Raw genomic sequence first — 14,020 nt, 5'->3', positions numbered from 1 at the left:
TATTGTATTTGAATTGAATGTTTGCTCATGTCATTGAACGTGACTGATGGACACTGAGTGTTTGAATTGGAAGCACTAAAGGGTATTTTTTCAGTTTTAAGGGTATTTGTGTTTAGATACATTAATTTCAAATGTGCAGTGCTTTAGGAGCACTGTGAATTTATTTGAGCTTTGACATCACTCTGTTGAGTGAGCATTTTGATTCATTGAGAAACACAGCGGAGTGTGTTCTGCATTTATTTAAATTCTGTAATTTCATTTAACCCTTATTTTTAGTAAAAAGTAAAAAGACATTTTCTCTTGCAGTTCATTATTTTATTGTGATATTCTTACAGGGTTAAAACAGGTGTATATATTTCTACAGAATATTTACTAGGGTACTCATAACAAATCCGATAATAACGACTGCAGTTTTATCACCTTTTAATGATAGGAACTCAGGGCGCCCCATATTTAGTTGAGTCATAGGTTTTCGGATGTTTTGCCAGTAATGTAGGCAAGGGGGGCGCTACAACTACTTTGCAGTCTCTTTGTAGATTTCATAATGAAGGTGAAGTTAAGTTTTAGGCCATTCAGCCCCACATTAAAGTTTTCTTTCACATCTCACTAATGGGGTTTTTCTCCATGGAGTCATAATCCCAATCACCATTTAAACCCCCAGCAGAGGAGAAATAATTCTAGCACCAAGAATAATTTTTATTGGTTTTTATTTCATTGCAAAAGCTTCAAAGAACTCAGGTACAGATTCAGAAACAATTGGATTTTATTTCAAACAAAAGTCATAGACATTTTTTAAGATATAAGCTCAGGATCTAAGATATGAAGCAATAGTTTCCCTCCACCCCCTAAGAACCACAGCCTAGCCTTAACCAGGCTTTCTCATTCAGGAAGAAACCTGGAAGGAAGCAACGCTTAAAGGCTCACACTGTTCTCCACAACCTTCGGGTCCAGATATGTGTAAGGTAGCTCTAGATGTTTGTTTCTCTCTTGGATTTGCAGATGTAGCTTTTTAAGCTGCTCTTTGAAGGTCTTTATTTTCTCCAGGGGAACCTTGTCGGTGAAACGCTGCTCTGGGTAGTTACCAAGAAACTCCTGTTGACATCAGAGGCACAGTCAGTCTGGTTTCCATCACTGTTTCAATCATTATTTACGTTCCTCGGATAAATTGGTTATTTCTAAAAGTCAAGGCTTCAAAATGCTGCTTTAAAATGTTAAGATGATGGTGAGAGATGCTAATAGCTGCTGTATTATTGTATCCTTGCCTGCAAGATGAATTCTTGTGGTATTTGTGCGTTCACAAACACACAAGAATCCATCTTGTACCGCTCCTGCTTCAACCGTTTGTGTCCGAGCCAAAAACGGTTCAGGCCGAATGAAAGCAAGAGCGGCTGAGCCCCGAGCCGACCCATAATAAACATGGCAGCGCAGGAGGACGCATGTGTAGCTGCTGCTATCACATATGATTTGTAAGAATCCATGATTGTTCTTAAATAGAAGAACACCAAGAAGTGCCTTGACTAGCTTACCCTTTTGGGGTTCCTCATGATGCTTGCTGCTCACAATTTAATTTGATACCGTGATTGGCTAAAACCAACCTTTGGTAAGTGGGCACTAGGTGCTGCTTCTTCCAATAAGCTTAGAATGTTCTACTGAAATTCTCTCCTTTCCCCAAATTGATTAAAATGGAGCAGTCCCAGATTGATTGTGCACAACTAGAGTGCTACACATTGTCAATCTGACTGGCCAGGTTAGAATTAATGAACATTAATGGGCCCTAAACTGTGTTTGATGTTAAATATGTGAATTAGATGTATGGAAACAGGGAAGGACAACAAACTGAACTTCATGTGTTTTAATTAATATGCTGGAAAGCAAGAGAGGAGCCGTTTTCGTCATCTGTCTCCCCTGAACTCCCAACATGAGAAGAAGACATTAAAGACTGATCAGACTCAGAGTAAAAGCTCTTCTCTTTAGCCTAATGCTGCATTAGTTGCACTCAGGATCTTCTCCTTGTTATTGTGTCAATGTCATCACCGCCTCCTAGAATCAGTGTTTCTGACATCAACCCCCCAAGCAGCATAGATGCTGGTTTCAAACACAGAAGAAAAATGTGTGCTTTTACGTGATAGTGTAGATAGGGGCTCAATACTCAGAGACTTTAGAGCAGAGTTGTGAGCAGTTAACAAAGCCATGGTCACTTACTGAATCTGAGGACTGCTTGCTGAGCAGCCAGACTGTTGCCATCCCATGTACTGTAACGTCAATAGAGGGAAAGGTGTCCAACATTGTGGCCTCAGTAGCTTCTCCCTTTCTGGAAGGTGGAGGACGCTCCAGGGAGACTGGGGTGTTGGGCATCCAGCCGATGAAGTCGTACTGCGGAAAATCAGTTGTTAGCAGGAAAAATGATCCCAGCTAATATTTTACAATCTATTGATCGGTGGATTTTCCAGGGCATCAATGAAAGAAAGGATGTGTGTAGTGTTCATTTTGAAGTACTGGCCTAATCCTGCTTAGCTCTGAAGGCCCATTTTTACTCCTGTTTAAAATTTGACAATAAATGAGGACTCAATGATCAGAGGTAACGTTGTAATTAATTCATTAGGAATTCCCAACGGAGACAAGAGTTACACACCATAGTTACCTACGTCCTTCTCCCAGGTATTGCAGCTTTTGTCTGATCTAAGTTTTGCAAAGACATCCTTTTAATACACTGTCTGCCCTCCTCCGCTGAGTTCGGGAGGGAGGAGTCTGTGGGCTGTATCTCAAACAAAGAGGCTGTTCTTCCCGGTAAGGGGTCAAGCCAAATGACCTAACAGCTATAAAACTGAGATGCATGTTACTTTACCCTGAAAAGAAGACACAGACAAAAACCATGCATTCTCAGTTCTTCTGTATCAATACAACTAAGATATTTATTTTCCTCAACAGTAGCTTAGGGGTGCATGAGCTCAACAAAACATCCCATATTACTGTTGAATGCTACGATAATGATGTGATTTGCAGTCAATAACTGAACACTGTTAATGTTTCTCTATGCTGGATTCATAGAAAACAGACCACACATAATTAATATCCACTACTAGAAAACCTGCTAAAATGTCTTATTTCTAGCTCAAACGGTTTTATTGCAAATGTTGCGTCTTGCTGCCATCTCCTGTTTTAGGATGATAGCAGTGGGACCGTCCAGACCGGCCAAAAGAGTAAAGAGCTGAGATGCCGGAGGCATCACTCTTCCCCCCTCTTCCGATGTGCTGAGCAACAAACTCTTCCGGACATTGATGTGGAGAAATTAAAGGACCACAGCTGACTGCAGAAACGTCCTCAATCCCAAGGTGGGCTGTAATTCCCCCACACAATTCAATATCAATCAACATTGAAACTGCCAAAGCAACCACAAGAGTCCTCGTCACGCTGTGATCTGCGCATTTCTCTCTTTCCCGTTTTCTCTAAGCACACTTCTCCTTATTCAGCTCTGGTTTTATTTTTAGTTCTTATTTGTTTCCTTGGCCTGTTTTGATCTCATGAAAATATCTGTTTCCCTCACATTGTATGAAAAGTGCTCCGACATTAAAGACTGTATACCCCATCAAGTTTCCCAGAGGGATACCCACACATCCCTCACCATCTCATTCTAAAGGATCCTAATGTGTTTCTGGACCAGAAGGCATATATTGTCCATTAAGCTATTTCTGGTTTTTGCCTTGGATCTCCAGGTTTCGTTTAGTCCTCCACTTCCGCCAGTGCCAGACTCCAGAACCACAAGGAGGAGTTCACCTTTTTCTAGTACAGAGCATGGCCTTAGTCTAAGAAGAGCCAAACCAGAACCCAAGACTACATCTCAAGATCACCATAAACTGGACTGGGGCCAAGGGGCATCCCTAATGGAGTCCACCTTTGTCTGCTGAGAAAATTATATTAAGCAATGGCCAAAGCTTCCATAGTACTCCGTTTGAACAGCTAGAGTAATATCCATATTTGGATGGTCTCTTTAAACTAGGAGCCCCGGTCCCAGCACTCTGTGAAAACTGGAGAGGCGTGCTAACTTAGACACCAGGGAGCTTTTTGACTACATGCACTCCTAAGGGCTTGGGACCATTGTCCTCCTTGAACCCAAGCCCTCTTCATACATCTACGTTAGAGCAGCTTACCTGTCCAGCGTTCACAGCAGAGTGCTGTGCAGAGCAGGTGAAGATCACCATGGTGACAAACTTCAGCAGCTCATTCACAGTGTTCAATTGCATTGGAATATCTGAAAATGAGAAAAAGTATTTAAAGTCCTTCAGGTGAAAATGTTCACTATTTGACAGAATGTGGACCTTTCTAGCTGGTAATAAAACATCTGCCCACCTGTCTTTTTCTCACAAGTGAATCCGTTTGAATATATTGCATAGATCCACTCCTGCAGAGCCTGGTCATGCTGGACCATCTTATCATCCTTGTAGTAGCAGCTGAGTGTTCCCTCCACAAACCTTAAGGAAGATTCAGGATTCAGTCATGTTGCAGTTTACAGTCAATCTACATGGCAGTTAAAAGCCTGGCTGATGTTATACAGAAAAGCAAGAGCAGCACTTTTAATTTCCTCTCTACCTGGGAATTAATCAGAAAAAGTATTGAAAGGGAAGAAAGAACCGTTTGCAGTCGACTGAACTCCCTCAACCACAGTACTGTTTACTAACCTGCACAGAACAACTTTCTTCTATAACATATTCAGCTAAAGAAAATCTAATGGACTTGATCGGACCTGAGGATGGTGCTCTATAAGTCCCTGGGTTCAAAGTCTGTTGAGGTTCTGTGTGCCAGTTTTCTGGTGATCTGTCCAAAGAGCAGCCTGACAGATGGAACCGGAGTCCAAAACCCCTGAGCATGGCTCAACCCCATGGATGTATCTGTTATTGCTTACAGGTGGCCTATTATGAAAATTCATCTTTGCATATTGCTTTACTTCCAACTGGGTCTCTGTCAATATTTAGTTGGTTTCTATAAAACACACCGTTTCAAAAACCTCACAATTCTTACGTCACAATTGCTGCAGATGCTATCCCTCAACTAGCAACCCAAGTGTACCTCCTCCAATTTTAGAAGAGGAGCAACTTTGGCTGGTTTTCCCGGTGCGCTGTACAATGGATCCCGCTGTACAGTTTTACGTTGCTGTTCAGCAAGAACACAATTAGCCATTAGCACAAGCTAACGCTAACATTAGCCCACTGATAGCCTAAGGATACCCTGGCAGACATTCCTGATTTTCAGGAAAGGTCTCTGTTTCCCATTTTCTGTGTCCCCCATTTTAGTGTTTGAAGAATGATTAAAAAATGTCCTGTGTAGAGTGTTATTACGGTAGGTGAGTAGACAGGCTAAGTTAGCATGTGGTGCACAACAACAGCCTTTATGGTTGCTATGGGGCTGTTGAAAGAGGGCAGAGTGCCGGCCGTCTTTAAATGATAAATAAAAGAGCAGAGCGCGAGCTTGTCATGACCAACAGGGAACTGTGCTGAGATATTATGGTCTGTCTGAATAATCAATTTTGTTCTGACAGGGCTGATCTTTGCTGCTTCTGAAGGAGGCTCTGCTTCTGGGTCTGACTCAGATGAATTCCTGTACTGTTGTGCATCTACTGGCGGCCATTTTGTGGTGTATAAAGTCTGAGTGAAACATTGAGTTAGGTGCGTGGCCAGCTGCAGGTTATTTGCATACATTAAAAACAGCACATTCTAAACTGAGCTCAAAATAGTCTAAACTGGGGAGGAGAGAATGATTTTGTGCAGAAAATGTAATGAACATGTTGGTATGGCCCAGAAATCTGTCCTAGAGTTTTAAGGGGAGCATATAGGTAATTTTATTGGATTCATCCTGATGAATCCAATCAGTTACTTCGACTGCAGTCATGTCTTGACGACATCAAAATCTGGATGACTTTAAATTTCCTGCAATCTAAATTCTGACAAGACCGAAGTTGTAATCTTTGGGCCAGAGTCCTCAAAAAATAAACTTCTTAATCAATCACTTAATCTGGGTGCATTAACTTGGCCTTTGGTAATAGAGTAAAACATCTTGGTGTTATTTTTGGACCAAGACATGTCATTTAAATCCCATATTAAACAGGTTTCCAGAGTTTCCTTTTTTCACCTCCGGAAAATCGCCAAAATTAGAAACATTCTGTCCAGGAGTGATGCTGAAAAACTAGTCCATGCATTTGTTACTTCAAGGCTGGACTATTGTAATTCTTTTACTATCAGGAAGTCCACAAAATGCAGTTCAAAGCCTTCAGCTGATCCAAATGCTGCAGCAAGAGTTCTGATGAAAATAAACAAGCGGGATAATTTTTCTCCCATTTTAGCTTCCCTTCATTGGCTTCCTGTTAAATCAAGAATAGAATTTAAAATTCTTCTTCTAACGTATAAAGCCCCTTAATAATCAAGCTCCATCATATATCAGAGCTCTGATTACCCCGTATGTTCCTAACAGAGCACTTTGCTCTCAGACTGCAGGTCTTCTGGTGGTTCCTAGAGTCGCTAAAAGTAGAATGGGAGGCAGATCCTTTAGCTATCAGGCTCCTCTCCTGTGGAACCAACTCCCAGTTTTGGTCCGTGAGGCAGACACCCCGTCTACTTTTAAGACTAATCTTAAAACTTTCCTTTGTGACAAAGCTTATAACTAGAGTGGCTCATGTTACTCTGAGCTACCTTTATAGTTTTACTGCTATAGGCTTAGGCTACTGGAGGACATCAGGATCTAATTTTCTCACTACATAGAGTTCTACTGTTCTTCAATTATGCATTATGTGTTGTCATTTCTGCTTTTAACTTTCTGTTCTCTCTCTTTATCTTCATAGTAGGTACACCTGGTCTGGCGTTTTGTTAATTGTGACATCATCCAGGAGAAGACGGCTCACCCGCTACTGCCATCTAATGTAGAACAGATTACTAGATCAATGTTTGCTTCTGTGCTTTTTTGTCTCTCTAGTTGTGTCTCTGTTCTGTCTTCTGTAACCCCCAGTCGGTCGAGGCAGATGACCGTTCATACTGAGCCCGGTTCTGCCGGAGGTTTTTCCTTCCCGTTAATGGGGAGTTTTTCTTCCCACTGTCGCTTCATGCTTGCTCAGTATGAGGGATTGCAGCAAAGCCATGTACAATGCAGACGACTCTCCCTGTGGCTCTACGCTTCTCCAGGAGTGAATGCTGCTGGTCGGGACTTTGATGCAATCAACTGGTTCCCTTATATAGGACATTTTGACCAATCTGTATAATATGATTGAACTTGACTTTGTAAAGTGCCTTGAGATGACATGTTTCATGATTTGGTGCTATATAAATAAAATTGAATTGAATTGAATTTTTAACAAAATAATATTACTTAGGGATGTAATAATAATAATAATAATAATAATAAACAGTCATAATAATAATGGTCATTGCAACACACATTGCAGTGAAGTTCTTCAGTGTTTTCCAAGGACCCAGTCTGTGGGATCCAACCCCAAACCTCTCCGGGACACAAGTGCCTGCTCTCTAACAACTAGGTCATCACTCCCCAATAGAGAGCATAACCCTAACCTGGATGTTTTCTACCACATGGTTAAAAGCAATCAGTCTGTAGAACCTGTAGATGATGTTCCACAGTTCCAGTCCATCATCTCTGTAGTAGAAGTTGGGCACATCTTTCATCCCACGGTCAGAGATGTCGTCTGGTAAACAGAGGGATCTGTACGTCACAGAGGACAGCGCCTTCCTCAGGATGGTGAGCATACTTCTCCACCAGAGGATGCAAACTAGGGAGGAGACAGTGAGAGTGGTGTAAGCTGATGAGGAAAAAGTGGACATGGGTTCCTGTTCTGTGTTTTCTCTTCCTTTACATACCCTGGTGAAAACGCCTGTATCAGATATGAGGAGCTTTCGTGCCAAAAAGTTGATCATCAGAGTGTAGCGAGTGTGAGGCATGAGAAGCTGAAACCGATGTCCTGTTAGTTAACGTAGCAGCTCACTATTAGCAACACATCATGTTTACTGAATTTATCTTTAAATCCTGTGTAAAGAAAGCCTGACAGAGGTTCTTAATGGTTCAAAGTTAGAACTTAAACATGATTTAGAAGTAATGGGGATAGCACAGGTATAAATGTAACCATTGAGCTTCAGGTACCTTTAGAGAGGGTGCATCATGGGCAGGTGGCGCAGCAGAGCCACTGTGAACACCTCAGCAAGCAGGTGGGTGCGCAGCAGGTGAGAACTTAGTTGATGCAGGTTCAAATCAGCATTCCTCACAAACGTCTTGGCCAACAACCAGTCCCACTCCGAGTCATAGGAAGGAAGATGGGATTGGGTCCTCTGCCAGGAGTCTGCTTGAGCTGCAGGAGTAGAACAGGAAATGAGCCAGACTAATTGATGATGGGTGCAGAAAGATGTGTGTTAAAAGCACGATGAACTAGTGTTGAAGAGAGCAAAGGCCAGACAGATATAGCTAGAAATCCATCAAACTGCGGTCTAGACACAGGAGCCCCATTCAAAGAAACTTTACATCTGACCTCAGTTACCAGAAATACAGCGCTTCCACAGTGGCTTTCCCCCTCCTCTGGTAATAATGCCCAGTTAAAAGCTGTTTTATCGCAGCCGAAGAATCTCTCACTGAAAATGTTAGAAAGTCTGCCCTTTAATTTAAATACATGGATCCAGCAGCGACTACTGTCCCCAGTAAAGAAATTATTGTGTCTTTAAAGCATTATTCCCAAAAAAAGTAAAAAACCAAAGCAAACTGGACTTGTTTTCCGTAGTTGAAGACGTTTCGCTTCCTCTCCAGGAAGCTTTCTCAATTCAAAAAGTCTGGAGTAATGTGCAGTACCAAGCTTTATACTGCTGCCAAACAAAGGCCTTGTAATGGCTTAGATAACATGCAAATTCAACCGAAACAGGTCCACCCCTTAGTAATGGGCTGTCTTTAAAGCCATTAAGCCAGCAGATTGAACCGAAACTGGTCCACTCCTCTGTAACGAGGAGTTGTTAGGGTTGTTATTGGCATGGCGTAAAGGAACATGTTTATGATCACCCGAATGAGGGTGAGAGTTAAGGTGATGGTTGGCCGAATTAATCCGATAACTGTATTGTAAGTTTTTAAGAGTTGGAACCTAAGGCCTCCTCCTCTGTTTAAGGTTGTTTTTTCTCTCTTAACGTAGATGGCTTCCTTCACACCCCTTTCAAACCATCTGTCTTCTTGTCCAAAATGTGAACATTTTGGTCCTCAAAAGAGTGTCCTTCTTCCTTAAGGTGTAGGTGGACAGCAGAGTCTTGTCCTGAGGAGGTAGCTCTCCTGTGTTGAGCCATGCGTCTGTGGAGAGGTTGTTTGGTTTCTCCAATATAAAGATCAGAACATTCCTCACTGACTGAACTGCATACATCACTCCGCTCATCTTAGGTTTGGGGGTTTTGTCCTTGGATGCACCAGCCTCTGTCTGAGGGTCCTGTTTGGTTTGAAATGTACTGGGATTTTGTGTTTGAAGAAAATCCTCTTGAGTTTTTCAGAGACTTCAGCAACATATGGGATGACAATGTTTTTTTGTTTATTCTTCTCACCCATTATGTTCTGCAGTGGGTCTTTTGGATTTTCTTGCTGATTTGACCAAAAGCCCAGTTAGGGTACCCACAGGTTTGGAGGGCATCTTTGATGTGTATCTGTTCCTTGTGCTTCCCTTCCCTTTAAAGCATTACAGTTGCAAAGCTTACTGCCCCTAACAATGAAATCAGTGCAGCTCAAAATGTTGATCTTCTTGTCTAGTCAGCGCAAAAATGAAACAGAAACAGACCAGGTTGGACCAGAACCCAAGTTTAACTTCCAGTATACCAAGGGAGGAAGATGATGAGAGAGGTAAAACCATCTCTGAGACTTGCTGATGGAGAACTGCAGCAAAGACAAAATCCTGGGGTTCTTCAGCCCTCAAGTGTCAAGTTATCTACAGGCCAGTTGGTTGTTTAGCAATGATGCTAGAAAAATCCTTTTCTGTCCTACACCCCAAAGTGCTCAGCTCTGCTGGGAGATTAACTAGAAATAACTGAGACGGATGGAAGTTTCATCAAGAGCTGTAGAAAAGCCTGTCACTCCGCTGAGATGTTTTGGGCCTGTTTCTCTTCCTGGGGACCAGTTTAGAGTTTCAGAAACCAGAACATTTTAAAGTCAAAATCAGGTGGCCTTTGCCAGAAAATAACATTGGGTTTCATTGGGTCTTTCAGCAGGAGGCTAAAAGAAATGGTTGAGGAGAAACTAAATCAAGCTTCTTCAATGGCCATTGCGGTCTCCAGACCCAAATCCCGTAGATAGCATCCAAATTAAAGGGACCAGGAACCATCCAGAGAAGTTGGGCTTGCCTGAAATCTCTCCCTGAATGTTTTAACCCACCTACAGAAGACTTGGTGCTACCCTTTGGGGGATGTCCAAAATATCAGGAGAGACTATCGGAGGACGCTGCCATTAACTGCCGATCTCACCTGGATTGCAATCGGCATCAGTTGGTCATCAGGAGTTTTGTGCAGCAGAACAAGAGGAGCCACCAGGTACTGCTGCTTCCCATTTATGATGTTTGCTTTCACTCCATCCAGGATCTTGTAGTCACACAGGAGATGTTGCCTTTCTGTATGAAAATATCAGGAGGAAGTCAATGTTACTGGGATGTTTAAATATTCAGGAATTGCCATATGATGTCTGATGATCACCTTCATCTCATCTTTCAGACGCTGTTTACTGCCCTTGAAGACCATCTCATCAGTGACAGGAAAGTTTTGAGGCAGAGCTCGACAGCGGCGGATCATGGGGTTTACTCCATTCAGGAACTGGTAGCCAAAGAAGGAATCCTCCTTCCAGTGGTCATGGACATAATCTGGAAAACATTGACGATCTCAGCAAATATCCTCCACTGCTGTCTACATCACTGTCTGGTGTTTCACTGATTTTAAATCTCTTCCTAAAACTAATTTCTTTGCCTTTGACACCATGTGAGAAGTTGATGTTAGCTTCTGCTTAAATTATTAAGCTTTTATTGCATGGCTGCTAATGCATTTTAATTACATCCCATTTATGTGTTTTATTTTTGTTTCTTTACTGTAGCATTTAAACGTTTCAAATCTTTTTATGTATTTTTTTACAGCATTTTGATCCCTTTAGTCATTTAATGTGGTTTACAAATAAAGTTGGATTGGATTGGATAGATTCAGCACCAACATCCAAGCAAGGCGATGCTTTCTGGCATCTAACAGGCCATTAAGAGATCAGCTGAGAATGGGAGCAATCATACGAGCAGTGTTAAATCTGAGGTTTTTTATTAGTGAGATCCGTACCCAGGCAGCAGCGTGCCACCGGGCAACGCAGTCTTGACACTCAGGCAGGGCGACAACGGCGTCTAAAAAGACAACAAAACACCAACACCCCCCACCACCCCCACCCCCCCCCCCCCACCCCCCCCCCCCCACCCCTTCATCTGCCACCACACCACACACACACACACACCAAAACAAAGTCAACCTAACTGTATACTTCATGCCCTGGAAATCTGTGTATTTTATACTGGATATTTCACCTGCTTATTGCTTTAATCCTAATTATTTCCCTGTCGTGGGATGAATAAACGATTAGCTAATGTTAACTTATCTTAAATAACACTTTTTAATAGGATATATGTACTGGGTTCTTTCAAGGTCTTAATTACATTTTCTGTGTGGGCTCCAGTAACATATGATAGATAATATCTACTTTAAAAGTTAACATGAACTGCTGCTGAAGATGACCACTCTGATCTACCTGGATGTTCTCTGGAGGACTGAAACGCCTTAGTCAGTGACATCTGTCTGTGGGTCTGTCGGGGCAATCAGAGATGTTTCGTCTCCTCTCTCCGTTTCTGTGGCTCGATGTTTTCTTGCTCATGGTTTTTCACGTGCTTATATAAATTGTTGTGTTTCCACTGAATTTAACCGGCTTTTTACAAAACATACAGCTTGATTTCATTTACGGTATGAAAATAAAGCCAAACGGTGCTACTTCCCCTGTTCATGTTTTTTCGCTGCTGTGGTGTCTCTCTCTGTCTGAGTCTCTGAGCAGCAGCGCACCATGCGGTTGTTGTGTGGTGTGAGTTTGTGAGGAGCTGAGTGGGCGGGCCAGGCTGAGCCTGCGTGCTGATTGGCTGCCGCCACTGAGTCATGTACGAGAGGGGAGGCAATGTGCCGTGACGACTGGGAGACTGGTGAAGCTGCCGCAGTGACACGCGCGCTGACTGACACTCTGACCATTTGTCAGTGTCAGTTTTGCCCCCCCTCTGTCCTGGGCCCAGGACAACTGACAACCGTTTGTCCCCCCCTGTCGGCGGGCGTGCCCGTACCAGATATTTCAGTGCGGTGGCAGCTGTACAGACGTTGAATATCTTCAATGTTGTCCACTTCTCCTTGCACTCAGCCAATTCTACCAATTTCAGCTCCGCAAGTCTAAGTAATAGAAAATAAACAGTAAATTCATCGTGCAAAAGTCATTTTACATGGGAAGTAAAAACAGGAAGAGTAATTCTTACGCTTTAACTGCAGTGTAGGCCATCTCTATTTTCTTTGTGAAGAAGAAACGCACATCAAGAGGCAATGCACTACAGGTCTCTGCTTCCATGTTTGTGGTAATCCAGGTTTATACTGAGCCCAGCTAAGAGACACAGAAGAGATGTTAGCAAAGCAGAAAACCCACCCTACCAACCGGGACCATGCATTGGTAGCAGGTATAAACAATGAATGGGTGGATGGACGGTTTTACTTATACTCACTTATAGAGTCTCTGTTGTTCAACGATATCTTTTGTCCAGCATAGTTTGCCGATGTGTGATGTTTTTCTTGACTAAGAAGCACAGCTAAAAAGGTATACAACATAAGAAGTTGAACAGAATCTGATTCATTTCAGTCTGTTGGAAACGTGCTCTAGCTTCCTCTCAGTCTATTCTTTCTCTGCTTAGTAAATGTGTTTAAGATGGAAACCGGATCCTTCTCTGAAGTAGTGCTCCTCGCAGTCAGTGATCAGTGATCCATTGTAGATGGGGAAGGGGTAGATATCTCCCATCGGAGATTTCACCTCTACTTTAGCAACAAACCATGGGCTGTTTGGGAAGAGGATGTGGTGCTCTTTCCTAAGGATGATCACTGAAAGCTCACCGAGTGGCTTGTAGCATTTCACCTCGAACTTAACCTTAAACTGAAACAACAAGGAAATCTCAGATCCCAAATCAGCATGAAATTTACCAAGATTTTTAATATAATAATCTAATATATAATCTTTATTTATCATTGCAGCTTTGTATCAATAAAATGCAGGGGTTCCCAAAGTGGAGGTCAGGACCCCTGGGGTGTCGCAAGATGATTTGATGCTGATGTGCAAAATAGATTTAGTATTTCCGCTTTTTGTGAAACCGATTAGTAAGTATAAATTTACAAGATGCTCCACATTCCTTGATTTAACGCGGGGGGAGGGGGAAGGCTGCACCTTTTTGTAAGAGTTCTTACACTGTAAAATGTAACATTCAGTTTTTATTAAAAACTTCAAGTGAACAGAAATTAAATTCTCATCAACCTTTTTTTAAATAAGCGCTGTGAATTGTTACATAAAAATGAAGTATTTGAAAGAGGAGGAGACTTGTGCAGATCACTTTAACCTCTTGGCAGATTTTTTTTGCTGGTAGATGTGGCCAAACAAACCATGAGCGAAGTAGCTGTTACAATTGATGGGATGTATTCAACATCAGAGAAGACAGGCTTTTCTAAAAAGGTGAACATTGTGATCTGATGCTGTGCGTACACAGATAGAGTCCCAGTGTCCTGCGACTGCACGGATAACAACATGAAAACCTAATAAGGTACTATGAAAAGTAACTTGAGATACACATCATTGCTCCCTGTAAGCAGATGAATTCTAAAGGCTGAGTTCCAAAAAAGCGCTTACTGTGAGTATGTTAAGTCTACTCAAAATGATTAAGTTCATAGAATTATGCAAACCTAATGTTCACAACTTAGACTTGTGCCTT

General features: G+C 42.2%; 1 pseudogene; it reads right to left on the bottom strand.

Annotated features, from left to right (window-relative positions):
• Window positions 1-690: 690 nt before the first annotated feature.
• On the bottom strand, window positions 691-13,171 carry LOC118560513 (annotated as a pseudogene).
• Between the last annotated feature and the right edge of the window lie 849 nt (window positions 13,172-14,020).

The sequence above is a fragment of the Fundulus heteroclitus genome, unplaced genomic scaffold (genome assembly GCF_011125445.2).
Source record: "Fundulus heteroclitus isolate FHET01 unplaced genomic scaffold, MU-UCD_Fhet_4.1 scaffold_44, whole genome shotgun sequence".
Classification (NCBI taxonomy): domain Eukaryota; kingdom Metazoa; phylum Chordata; class Actinopteri; order Cyprinodontiformes; family Fundulidae; genus Fundulus; species Fundulus heteroclitus.
Note: the sequence above shows the minus strand (reverse complement) of the source record. Positions and strands in the feature narration are given on the sequence as shown.